General features: G+C 45.8%; 1 protein-coding gene across 2 annotated transcripts in view; it reads right to left on the minus strand.

The window, feature by feature from the left end:
* The window catches only part of PLAC1 (placenta enriched 1), a 202976-nt gene that overhangs the window by 102100 nt on the left and 86846 nt on the right, over positions 1-14030 (minus strand). The window lies entirely within an intron of this gene.

Genomic DNA, 14030 nt, shown 5'->3' on the forward strand with positions numbered 1-14030 from the left:
GAATGCCTCCTTTGTGGCAGGTATTTTACTTAGTTCTAATCTTTTTACCAACCCTGTGGGATGATGCCATTATTCCCCTGTCACAGGGGAGAAGACACAAGCTGAGAGACGGCAGGTTGAGTTCTCTGTGAAGCAGATGCTCTGACAGGTGGGAGTGCAAGAGGTTTAGCGGGAAATACCTGTGAAAGAAAAGGGGAGAAAGCAGGACCAGGCAAGAGGAGCCCAGAGCAGGATGCAGACCTGTCAAAGTCTGTGCCCAACAGGGAGCTCTGGAGCAAATACTGCCTTTTAGAGGAGTCTTCTGGGTGGTGGAAATGGGCCTTGTATCACCTCCTTCATCAGTCATTGGCTAGGGGCCACCTCAAGAACAGCATGACCTTGGCTCAAAAGCTGAGGCAGACCCTGAAGAAGCTAACAGCTGGAGGCTGTCAAGTAACCACACTCCTTCCAGCTGGTCAGCGGGTTCTTTCTTGACAGGGGATCTAAGCAGTGCATCTCTGTGTCTAACATAGCAAGCAAACGCAGAATCGGGGACTCGAACCCAGGCTGTCTGGTATCAAAGCTTGTCCCCTTTGCACTCTGCCATTCTGCCTTCCCTAACTCAGGAAACCTTATAGTCAAGAGGTCAAGAATCTCCCGAAGGCAAGAGTCAGGATCGTCAGTTGCTAGGTAGGGCCAAAGCTAGTGGGAGGTCATGTTCCCTTTCTATCCTGGGCAGTCTGCTGCAACTGTGAGGTGCTCACTTCCCAGCAAAAGTGGGAAGGACGTGTCCAGAATAAGTCCATTGCCACTTGCTGGGGGACTGCCCAAAATGTGAAGCTGTGTGACCGGCAAAGAAGATGCAAGCAAGAGCATTTTTCCTTTGAGAAAAAAAAATGAAACCAAACCTCTCTGATTTCTGAAATTCTGGACTCTAACTATAGCTTAAACTGAGAGTGGGCAGTCTTAGGAGGGTGAAGATGGGATGAAATTCCCAGCTAAGGGGAAAAGAGAAAAGACTTTTCTTAAACTCACGACGGCATGCTCAGAAACAGGAATGGAGGTCTACACTGAGGCCTAACTTTCCAGAGAAAGGAAGGTTGGTTCTGCAAACACATGTAACTTTTCCACATGATCTCCTTCCAGGTTGAGTCATTAGACCTAATGTCGGTGACCACCATTTCCCTGGGCAATGATCCTTTCTCTACTGAGTGGATGGAGGGATGAGAGGCTTCTGGGTGTGCTAGGCTGAGACATTGGGACTATTGTAGGCCCTCCATATCTGACCATTCTTTTCTGTCAGTTAAAAACGTTGTGGATCAGAAATAAACCCTCACGTTTATGGTCAATTTACTTTCAACAAGGGCATCAAGACAATTCAATAGGGGAAAGGATAGTCTTTTAAATAAATGGTGCTGGGACAACTGGATATCCACATGCAAAAGAATGGAACTGGACCTTTACCTTACACCGTGTGCAAAAATTAAATAAAAGTATATCAAAGATCAAAATGCAAGAGCCCAAACTATAAAACTCTTAGAAATAAACATACATGTAAATCTTAGATATGACACCAAAAGCACAAGCAACCACAGAAAAAATACATCTATTTTTTCTTTGATGAAATGGAGACTTCATGAAAATTAAGAGCCTTTCTGCTTCAAAGCACACAACCAAAAAAGTGAAGAGACCACCCATGGAATGAGAGAAAAATTTTGGAAATTATATATCTCATAAGAGACTTGTATCTAGATTACATGCAAAACACTTAAAACTCCATAAAGCAAAAAGACAAATAACCCAATTAAAAATGGTCAAAGGATCTGAACAGACTGTCTTCCAAAGAAGATACACGAATGCCCAATGGAGCATGTAAAAATATGCTCGACACCAATAATTAGGGTAATGCAATTCCAAGCTACAGTGAGGTACTACCTCACACCTATTAGGATGGCTGTAATAAAAAATACAATGGAAAATAAAAACTGATGGTGAGAATGTGGAGAAATCAGAACCCTTATGCATTGCTGATGGGGTTGTAATATGCAGCTGCTTTGAAAAACAGTTTGACAGTTCCTCAAAATAAACATGGACCAGGCACAGTGGCTCACACCTGTAATCCCAGCACTTTGAGAGGTCAAGGCAGTAAGATCACTTGAAGCCAGGAGTTTGAGATCTGCCTGGGCTATGCAGGGAGACCCCATCTCTATACAAAATAAAAAATAAAAAAAAATAGCTGGGTGTGGTGGTGCATGCCTGTAGTCCCAGCTACTCAGGAGGCTGAGGCAGAAGGACTCTGGAGACTAGGAGTTTGAGGCTGCAGTGAGCCAAGGCCCCACCACTGCACTCTAGCCTAAGTGAAAGAACAAGACCTTGTCTCAAAAAAAAAAAAAAAAGTTAACTGTGGAGTTACCCTATGATCCAGCAATTCCACTCCTAGGTACATACACATCCAGGAGAATTGAACACAGATCCACATAAACGCTTGTACCCGAATGTTCATAGCAGCAGTATTCACAATAGCCATAAAGTGGAAACAACCCAAATGCCCATCAACAGACAAATGGATAAACAAAATGCGGTATAGTCATATTATTCAGCCATAAACAGGAATGAAGGACTAATGCGTACTACAACATGGATGAACCTTGAAAACATGATGCTAAGTGAAAGAAGCCAGACACAAAGATCACATATGCATGATTCCATTTATATGAGATATCCAGAATAGGCAAATCCATACAGACAGAAAGAGATTAGGAATTGCCAGAGGATGGAGTGGGGAGAGAATGGGAAGGACTGTTTAATGGGTACGGTTTCTTTCTGGAGTAATGACAATATTCTGGAACTAGTGATGATGGTTGCACAACTCTAAACCTAAAGTCACACATCTATGAAATGGTAGGGCTAAGATGTCAGTCCACTCAGTCTTACTCCAGCACCCACACCCAGAGTCACTCTGTCTAGAGTTGGATGCCCAGACTTATAATTCAGTATTCTGGATCCTGGGCATCATGTTCTAGTTTTATTTTTTTAAGGGATGTCTGTTTATTTCCTCAAAAGGGCCTCTAAGGGCCCTGGGAAGGACTAGTGATGGGTCTAATTCCGGCCATAATGGCCATCTCACACTAGCCTATAGGAATTCCACACGGGTGAGGCTTTCACACAAAGGTTTCAAGGCTGAAGACAGAAAATTCTAGGACCGGGAAAGACTTCCTTCTGGCCTCCCCCAATTTCCCTGAGATTGGGGCAGGATGGGCTAAGTGTGAACACTCCGAACAAAGAGGAGCCAAGCCCTCTCCCACCCTACCCACCTCCCCCAGTGAGCAAGTACATTGTGGTCTTTAACCAAAACCAAATGAGAAGTAGCGGCTACACTGGGTGGCAACAGAGCAGGCAGGCCCAGCGAAAATGGGTCTGGCCTTTGAAAATGGCCTCCCAGAGGCTGCCTCCCAACCTGGGGCCTTCGGCATTGTTCTGGCCTTTGTGGTCCCCGGAAATCACCCACAGCAGGATCTGTTAGGCCTGAATACCCATCCACAGGGGCAGGAGGGAGAGGTGTGTGAGTTATTAGGGGCTACCTCTTTTTCTGGCCCATCCCATCTTTCCAGGATCTTCCCTATGGTCTTCCTAGTTTCATGTGGTTCAATTAAGTCCACCCACATCTCTGGAGTGCCCACTCTGAGAATTCAGGGATGATTTGACTCACCTGCCCTCAAAGAGTTCACTTGCCAGTGGGATATATTTTGGAGCCAGACAGCTTGGGTTCAAATCCTGATTTCATCATTCCCAAGCCGTGTGATGTTGGGCAAGTTACTTAACCTCTGAATTTCCCAGGGCCCTCATCAGTAAAATCAAGATACTGATGTTAATATGTGTAAAGAAGGTAGAACAGTGACTTGCGCATTGTAAGCTGGAGATGAGTGTGAGCTCTTATTCTCCAGAGTGAGCAATGCTGTGGTTGGAGAAAACACAACACTTGGTGGGGGAGCACAGAGGAGAAGGCCAAACTCAGACAGAGGGAATCCAGGAAGGCTTTCCAAATGAGGTGACCCTGGAGGGGAGCCTTGCAGAATGGGTAGGAGTTAGGAGAGAGAAGCAGTGGGGAAAGAGCACTTGGGATGGGGGAAGGGGCGTGAGCAGTGGTAGAGTGGCTGAGAACTGCCTGGTGTGAGCGGGATGCTGGGGCAGCTTGGTATTTCTGGAGCTGGAGGTCCGCAGTAGTGGAAGACAAGGCTGAAGCGGGCGGTGGGCTTGGCGGTGGCGGGGCCTTACACAGCCTGGCTACTCTCCCCGAAGTCTCCTGTTTCTCCCTCTGAGTCAGGCCAGCCTGCTCTTGGCCATGGGGCTTGCCCTGGATCTCGAAAGAACCTTGGCTGGGGTTCACAGGAGGCTGCAACCATCTCCAGGAAATGCCGAGGTGATGAGGATGGCCCTGCATACGGCTAATGTAACTGTCACTCCAGTCTCCCCACCCCACCCCCACCCTGAGAAACACATTTTTGTCTCTGTCTCTGGAAAACATGTGTGCAAGCAAAGTTTGGCTGGGTGGCAGCTGAAACTTTTTTTTTTTTGACAACAGAAAGGCACCAACAATCTGGCTCTTGCTACCTGGGAGCTCCCAGCTCAGCCTTCTATGTTCACCTGAAAAGCCCAACACCCCTGGGTGGTCCCATGCCACCCTGGGGACTGTCCTCCATGCATCTGTTTCCTGCTGACCTTACAGCAGAAATCCAGCAGGCAAAGGGACCCGACTGCCTCATGCTTGAGGAATGCCTCCCAAGCCCCCTCCCACCTCCTGCCTCCCAGCTTCCAGAACTCAACGGCTCGCCTCTTGTGGGTCAATGTTTGCAGAAAATGTTTGCAGACTTCATATCATGCCATTTCCAGGAATAATTAGCAGTCAGGCAGTCAGTCTCTCATTCAGGTCTGGTGAACGAAAACCTCAAGAATGTGGAGCTGGGTGGGGGTGGGAATGGGAGTGGGTGAGGTTTGGGGTGTTTGCCCATCTTGCCAGCCTGCCTAGCTGGCTGAGTTCACAAGCCACTGGATCCCAGTCCCTGAGCACACCACCAAGGAACCTGCTCTGACTGGCCTCCATGGAACACCGAATGACTGGTCATTTTGTTGTCCCATGAATGCCAAGTCACAGTGTAGCCTCCAGCCCTGCCATGCAAATAAGACAAGGAGATGCCTTAGCTCATGCAACTCATACCAAGAGCAAGCAGTCACGGGCACCTTTGCCAATCATGTCTCATTGCCTGGAGGATTTGGTCTCTGCAAACTCCCCTCCCCCATTCTAACCTAAAAAAGACCCTGCTGGTTTCAAGTTCCCAGCCCCAATTCAACCACATGGTGAGCAGTTGGGGATCTTTCTGAGAAGGCTGTTATCTATAACATGCTTGGGAGTTCCTTGCATTATTTTACTGAGCCAAAGCATAATGTGATTGCCTTGCTTCTTCATTTGTTAAAAAAATTTTTAACCCCATGAGGTGAAACTCCTATGACATCTTGGGTGTCAGGCCTTCAACTTTTGGCTAAGACCAAGTTTCTCTCTGTGATAGTCCAGTGTTATAAGTTTTATAAACAGATGCCTGTGTAAATGCAAAGGACTTTCTGTCCTCCTAAATCACAAACTAGATCAATAGACTGGCATGGCAGAGTATTTTTAGCAAAATAATATTTAACAGAAATAGATGTAAAATGTTATAATTTGGTCCAAAAAATCAATTGCACGCATATAAAACAGGAGAAAACTGACCTAATGGTAAAACATGTTTAAAAGTGGGGAACAGGGGGGAAGGCTTAGGAGTGTCTGTTGACAGTCAGGTCGCTGTAAGTCAATGTATGATGTGACCAGTTGTATTAGTCCATTTTCACACTGCTATAAACAACTACCTAAGACTGGGTAATTTATGAAGAAAAGGGGTTTAATTGACTCATAGTTCCACAGGCTTAACAGGAAGCATGACTGGGAGGCCTCAGGAAACGTACAATCATGGCGGAAGGTGAAAAGGAAGCAAGCACGTCTTACCATGGTAGAACAGGAGAGAGAGAGAGAGAGAGAGAGAACAACAGGGAAAGTGCCACACACTTTTAAACCATCAGACCTCGTGAGAACTCACTCACTATCAGGACAACAGCAAGGGAGAAATCCACCTCGTGATCCAATCATCTCCAACTAGGCCCCTTTTCCAATCTGACATGAGATTTGGACAGAGACACAAATCCAAACCATATCACCAGCGAAACAAAAAGCAAAAATGGTTGTAAGTTGCATTCATAAGAGTCTAGTCTTCGGAATAAAGGAGTTCAGCCCTGACCTCATAAATCAAGCAAAACGCTCCCAAGTCATTGGGTTACATTTTGGGCACCACAAACCCATGGGCAAAGGCATAGAGAGTGATAGAGCTGGGTGGAGAAAGTTCTGTTCCTTTATTATCTATCTCCTCACTAGAATGGAAACTCCAGGAGGGCAGGGAACCCATTTGTTTCATCCACTGCTGTATCCCCAGTACAAAGTACACTGCCTGTCATATAGTATAAGCTCAGTAAATGAAACTGAGAGCCTGAATAAATGAAAAAAAAATCCTTTTCAGAGCCATTCAAGAGTGTGAAACCATCTCTGGTGGTGACCACCCTACTATTGGAATAGTCCAAGGAGAGGAAGGATAGCTATTTGGTGTGGGAACTGTATAGGGGATTCCAGGATCATTAGATAACCTTGCAGGGTCCCCCCGACAAATTCCAAGAGCTTATCATAACATCCTCTGTGGGGAATGCAGGGTCTGACGGGGTATCTCTGGATGGTCCCAATACCCTAGCTGGCTGTGTGCTCAGTAGCCCAAGAAGCCTGAGTTCTCTTGTGTACTTCCTTGTACACTCTCTCTTCCCTTCTATTTTGACATTAAGTAGTGTCTCTGGAGCATCCTGTGGTAGCTGTACTAAAATCAGGCAATACTCAGTTATCTTCCTCTTTGATGGAAATGTTGGTGCTACTAATCTAATTAGCTGCTTGGAGGCACATCCCCACTCTCTGAAGAAAAATACCCTTGGTCAATATGAACCTCAGTAAGAACTGATGATTCTGATGAAACAGAGCAAAGGATTCTCTCATAAGTCATGAATGTTACCCCAAAAGGGGGCTTCATTTGAAAAAAAATCCACAATATACTAATGAACAAGTTAGGGGCTGATTATTTACTATACATAAGTTGCTGCACTAACAATGCCCTGTAATAGGCAACTGGATGGTGGGTAAGAAGATTTCAGAATGGATCTGGTGTTTTTCCTCCTTATTGAATGTACTTCTAGGCACCTCCATAAATCCTGTCATTTCAGAGACTCCTTCAGCTATATACTATTAGAGGCAAACTCAAGACTTACTGAGTACTTTGTCAAGGCTCAAACTCCTTATGTAAGTCACAAAAATATGGATTTTCCCCCTCTGTGTCTGCTTAAACTGAAATAGCCATTTTGGAGAATCCAGTAAGTGCTGACAGGGGAAAAGGTGAGAAAGAGAGAAACATCTCAGGCTTGTGAACTTGCTGAAATTAAACTGGGTGAGCCTCTGCAGGCCAAATTATTTTTAAAATGAAAGAAAAAGAGAGAGAAAGGAAAGAAGGAAGAGAGAGGAGGAGAGAAGGAAGAAGAGGAAAGAGGGAGGGAGGAGAAGGAAAGGAAAGAATGGAGGGAAGGAGGGAGGGAGGAATGGAGGAAGGGAAGAAGGAAGGAAGGAAGGAAGGAAGGAAGGAAGGACGGACGGACAGAGAAGGGAAGGGAAGGAGGGAGGGAGGAAGGCAGGAAGAGACAGAAGAGAGAGACAGAAGGGAGAGAGAGGGGAGACAGGGAAAAGGGAAATTTGAGTGGATTTGTGTGACAGGATGTGAGGAAGAAAATGGCCCATCATTCTGTGGCCATTTCTTTTCAGCCTAGAAACTCTATCATGTGAAAGTCTCATCATAGTCTCAATTTTTTTTTTTTTTAATAAACGGAGAGGTTTAGTCGACCAAATGATTCCAAATGAAAAGTGGCCATAGGATACAGAGACCACCCTGGTCCCCAAGCCCTGTGGCCTAATAAGGCTGTTTCAGATTGCTGCCTCCCTCACAGAGAGATGGAATTTGTTGATAGTGAGTGTCAAACGCTGGAGAGATTTGTGGATGGTTAGGCTGACACTGTCTTTTGATCTCCATCTGTTGAGGGAGGAAAGGGGCTGGCCTTGCTTTCCAGCATAACTTAATCCCAGAATGAGAGCCCAAAAAGCTTCCAATAACCTGACCTAGGTACTGCCAACCATTTTTCAAATGTCCCTCACTTGCCTTCACTCTTCTGTTCATGAGAAGAAATGTGGCTATAATCTTGTGTGGGGCTGGGTAGGACCGTTCACACGGTCTTTATCCTGCAGATGAAAGGAAAAATGTTCAACAGATGGATATTTCTAAAGCCTACCACCCTTTGCTTTTTTGAAGCTACACATCTGTTGGGTATGATCACAACTCCCTACGGAGTGAAACACGAGACGGCCTACTTGAACACCAAAATCTTGGCCCAACAGCCCACTTGGGAGCCATTTAGGATATGGCCCTTTTATGACACTTCACAAGTTGAATGGTAAAGGAAGATACCAAGGTTGCCCAAAGCTAGCTGAATCATAGATCTTCTTCAGAAATTCTAGATTCAGGATGACATGTTGAGGAAAAAGATTCCAAGCACTGAATCTTAGAACTCATTTTCTCAGCCTTATGCCTCAAATTCTCTTGGGAGTCCTGAAACAGACCTGTGGAGACACTCTTAATCTATGCAATGCCAAGAGAGCCTGCAGCCAAAAGGCCACTCAGGAATGAAATGGAAGGGTTGGGGTAAGGGCAGGGATGTTTCTATGTCTTCAGTAGATCCAAATAAGAAAAGCTCACACAGGCAATAAAAGAAGGCCAAAGTGAGAAAGGACCCAGGACAAAATAAACGTGGTTCCTACAGCTTTCAACCCATACATAACCTCAATCACATGCACCGTGACCCACAAGCATCTGTGGTGCACAGACATGGGTAATTTAGAACTGTAGAAAACAAACATCAACAGCCTCTCAAACAGTGGTTGGCTGGGTCCTCCACTTTCCTATAGGCTACGTTGGTTTCATGTAGATGTGGCCCAAGATAGACCACACTAACTGCTTTGGTACTTCCAGGATGTGGAAGAAACTATTTTGGAGTATTCAAGGAAAACTTGAAATGGGTTCTCATTGGTTTCTCACTCCTTCCTCTTCCTGTCTTTACAGCTAGCAATACAGATCAGACCCAATCTTTCAGCAGAACAGGAAAGAAAGAACTCGGCCCAAGCTCTGCTTTCACAAAAAGAACACAGGACAGGAGTTTGGGAAGAGAAAACTCATTGAGAAAACACTCGTTCTTTATTCTCTTCAATTCTTAGCTGAGGCTCTTTGGACAAATGTAACCTTCGGGACCTCAGTTGTCCTAATCATAGGATGCGGTGAACAAGAACAGTGATCCATCTGAGGCAAGGGAGCAGAATCAGTCATCACTTAATGCATGGAACTCTGGAGTCTAGGATCAGTGGGCTTTGTTCTGAGCCCATAGACAGCCTCATTGTCTCTGAACTCTGCTAAAGGCTGAGTTGGCTCATAATTAAGAAGAAAAAGTAAGCTAGGCCGGGCGCAGTGGCTCACGCCTGTAATCCCAGCACTTTGGGAGGCCGAGGTGGGCGGATCACCTGAGGTTGGGAGTTCGAGACCAGCCTGACTAACATGGAGAAACCTCATCTCTACTAAAAATACAAAATTAGCCGGGCATGGTGGTGCGTGCCTGTAATCCCAGCTTCTCGGGGGGCTGAGGCAGGAGAATCACTTGAACCCGGGAGGCGGAGGTTGTGGTGAGCCGAGATCGTGCCATTGCACTCCAGCCTGGGCAACAAGAGCAAAACTCCGTCTCAAAAAAAAAAAAAAAAAAAAAAAAAAAGTAAGCTATTACATCTGGGCAGAGCCTAACCCTGTCGTCAGGCCTCTTGCTCCTTTTCCATGCTAGTATTCTAGACCAGGCAAGTCCAAGACAGAAGTTGGTGAGATTGCCTTGTCCCCCCACAGGCCTCCCCAAACATCTCTAACCACGTGGCCTGGACAGAAATAAAGTGGCCTGGCCGGGCGTGGTGGCTCACGCTTGTAATCCCAGCATTTTGGGAGGCCGAGGCGGGTGGATCACCTGAGGTTGGGAGTTCAAGACCAGCCTGACCAACATGGAGAAATCCCGTCTCTACTAAAAATACAAAATTAGCCAGGCCTGGTGGTGCATGCCTATAATCCCAGCTACTCGGGAGGCTAAGGCAGGAGAATCGCTTGAACCCAGGAGGCAGAGTTTGTGGTGAGCCGAGATTGTGCCATTGCACTCCAGCCTGGGCAACAAGAGTGAAACTCCATCTCAAAAAAAAAAAAAAAGAAAGAAAGTGGCCTTTTTTTCCCTCCTGCCATTTATGTCCCCAAAGGATGGAGGCAGAGTTAGAACTCACGGTGTGGGCAACCAATACAGAAAATCTGAGCTCTTGAGATCCATTTTGAAGCAGAGATGGAGAGTCTGAATTCCCAGATGGACCAGGTCACAACACCATTGCTCAACCCTCTGTTGTTCTCAGCGAGGCTAGAGTAGCCCTCTTTCCGTCCACCCAAAAGGTAGAATACGGGCTCGCAGAGGCAGGAGCAAGAGAGGAGGCTAGAACAAAGGAGTCTTTCTTTAGCAGAGTGACCTTCCGTAAGTCACTTAACCCTTCCAATGCCCCTTGCTGTCATGTGACTCAAGTCATAATTTATTGGTTAGAAACGTTCAGTTGCTCAATGAAAAGTAATGGAAAAAGGGTGAAGTCGTACAGTCATTCTACTAAGGAAACTTTGTCTATTCAAAGTCAGGTTACAGAGTGGCCTTTATTCTAATTAAAAAGCATCTGGAAATTGAAAAGCCTGTTTGGCCCGGGGCCTCATTGGAGAGTAACTGAGGCATGTCATCTGGCTGGGCCATCCCCTGGTTCTCTCAGTGGGGGCTGGCGGGAATAGGGGAGTGGAGGCTGCCTGCCGAGGCCTGATGCACTTTTTGTGACCGAAGCAGATAAGCTCCGCCGCACATACTGCTCCCTCCGCTGACATTATGGGGGCTTCTCTTACACCTCCATCCTCAACTAGGCCAGCAGCAGCAGGCTTCGTCGCCCGTGGCTTTGCTAACTGTCTTCTGAGGGAAGGGGGTCTCCCACTTTAAGCTTGTATTGTCCCAGAGATGATAAGAGATCCCAATACCAGGATGTGTTCCTGCATTCCCTGACAACCAGTGCTGACAGCAAAAACATTTCTAGACAACTTCTTGTGACTTAAATTTTATGTAGGCAGCATGCTCCCTGGCCCTGCCCTTTACAGAGCACAGAATGACTGGACAGAATGGAATGCTCATCAGATGGAAAGACGCAAAACCTATTTCATTTCTGATTGTGGCTTTAATCAGGTCCATTGTCTAGACTGGGTCTCAGTGTCCTTATTGGAGCCAGTTTTATGTATGGGTCCCAAACAGCACTGATCACAGAACTTCTTGTGCAGAGTCAGCACGGAGTAGTGGTTAAGAGGACAGACTGACTGGGTTTGAATTCTGACTCTACTACTTCCTGCCTTGGTGGCCTTGGGCAAAGTTACTAAATGTCCCTGTGCCTTAGTTTCCTTGGCAGTAAAATTGTAATACTAAAATTACTATTAAAAGGATAAAATGAGTTAATATATGTAAAATACTTAGAATAGTAGCAGTAAGTGCTACATAAGTGTTTTTTACAAACTGAACTTGTTCAAAATGTAGATTTGTGGACTCTGCTCCAGGAGATTTTGATGCAGTAGGCTTGGAAGGGGCCCTGGAAATATGGATTGTTTTAAAAGCCTTCTGGGTGATTCCGATGTCCACTTGCTGGATAGTCCTTAAGCTCCTGTCCAGCTGTGCACTGGGAGAGAGGTTCATTCACTCAACAGATATTAACTGAGGGGCTACTGTGTGCCAGGCACTGTACTAGCTGCTGAGGTCATAGCAGCAAACAAGTCAGACATGAGCCCTGATTCAGGAAGCTTACCTTCTAGTAAGAAAAGACAAGCAGTAAATAAGCCACCATATAAACACATAAAACAAATACCTGATATAATGTCAGAGAGTAATACATGCTCTGAAGAAAATAAGAAAACAGGGTGACAATGAGGATCCTACTTTCATGAGGGTAATCAGGGAGGCCTCCTGGAGGAGGTGACAGCAGCTGGAAAAAACCATATTACCACCTAGAGGAACAGCTAGTGAAAAGTCCTTGAGGTAGGAACAAACTGGAAGGGTTTAAGGAATAGAAAGAAGGCCAGAGTGTCTGGAACATAGTGAGTAAGGAGACTGGTAGGGAATGGGGCTGCAGGATAGGTGGGAGTCACATAATGGGGGCCATGGCAGAGTGTTTGTATTTTAAGTGCACTGGAAAACCATCACAGGTTTTAAGCCCGGGGGGTGACGTGTTCTGACTTATGCTTTAAAAAGTTTGATTTGGCTCTTGTGTCGCAAATAGACTGGGGAGGCAAGGGTTGAAGCAGGGAGACCAGTTGGGAGGCTATCATAGTGGACTCAGGCTAAGACTGAGGGGTAGTGATGGAGGTGATAAGAAATGGTCAAATTCTGGATATATTTTGAATATGAAGCTGACAGGATTTTTCCAGTGGATTAGATGTGGGGGATAAGGGAAAGAGAAATCGGGAATGACTCCTTGAGCAAGGGGATGGATGGCGACAGCGCCTCTCCCTTTCCACAAGCTCGTCTCACTGCCTATACACTTGCCCTGCTGCTATGCTTCCTTCTCCACATCACAGCCAGGCTGATATTTTGAAAATGCAAATCAGGTCATGTCACTCCCCTCATCTGTAGCCTCGGTCTAATGGTTTCTTATCACACTTGGAATAAAACCAAAGTTCCTTCCATGGCCCACAACACCCTGCACGCTCTGGTTCCTACCAACCTCTCCAAACTCATTTCCTGCCACTCTTCTGGTCACTGTCTGCGCAACACCCACTCTGGCCTCCTTGCTTTTTCGCAAACATGTCAAGAATGATCCTTTCTAAAGACCTTTGCACTTTCTGTTCCCTCTGCCTCTAACGCCTTTCCCTGACCTTCTCATGCCTGTTCCAGTGCTTAGGTTCTCTTCCAAGAGGATTTCCCTGAGTGCCCTGTCGAAAGCAGCATACCCCATCATTTTCTATCTTCTTACCCTGTTTTCCTTTTCTCTCTAGCACTTATCACTACCTGACATTCTATAGTATATAGTTATCCATTTATTATCTATCTATCTTCTAACAGTATAATGTAATTTCCACGAGATCAAGGACTTTGCTTTGTTCCCTACTGTATTCCCAGCATCTATAACATTCCTGGTGCATAGTAGGAGTGGTGGGTTGAATGATGGCCCCTAAAAAGATACATCTGTGTCCTAACCGCAGGAACCTGTGAACATGACTTTTGTGGAAGAAGGATTTTTGCAGATGTAATTAAGGATCTCACGATGAAGTCATTGTGGATTATATAGGTGGCCTCTAAGTCAAATGATAAGTGTCCTTATAAGAGACATAGAGGAGAACCACAGGGAGAGAAGAGGAAAAGACCATGTGATGACCAACGCAGAGATCAGAGTGATGCAGCCACAAGCCAAGGAGTACCTGGAGCCACCAGAAGTTGGAAGAGGCAAGGAAAGATTCTCCCCTAGAACCTTTGGAGGAGGCAAGGCCTTGCTGACACCTTGATTTGGGACTTCTGGCTTCCAGAACTATGAAAGAAAACATTTTCTGTAGTTTAGACCACACCAAGTTTGTGGTAGTTTGTAACAGCAGCCACAGGAAATGAATACACTAGGTGTGCAATATTGTCTAATGCAAGAATGAATGAATGAAGGCAAGAATGAGTTGGAGAAAGGGTAGGCTCAAGAATCAGGAGTTCGGTATTGTCTGAGATGCCTATAACATGTGCAAGAGGGATGTCGAGTAGGCCGTGGATATGTA

This window comes from Nomascus leucogenys, chromosome X (assembly GCF_006542625.1).
Source record: "Nomascus leucogenys isolate Asia chromosome X, Asia_NLE_v1, whole genome shotgun sequence".
Lineage (NCBI taxonomy): Eukaryota > Metazoa > Chordata > Mammalia > Primates > Hylobatidae > Nomascus > Nomascus leucogenys.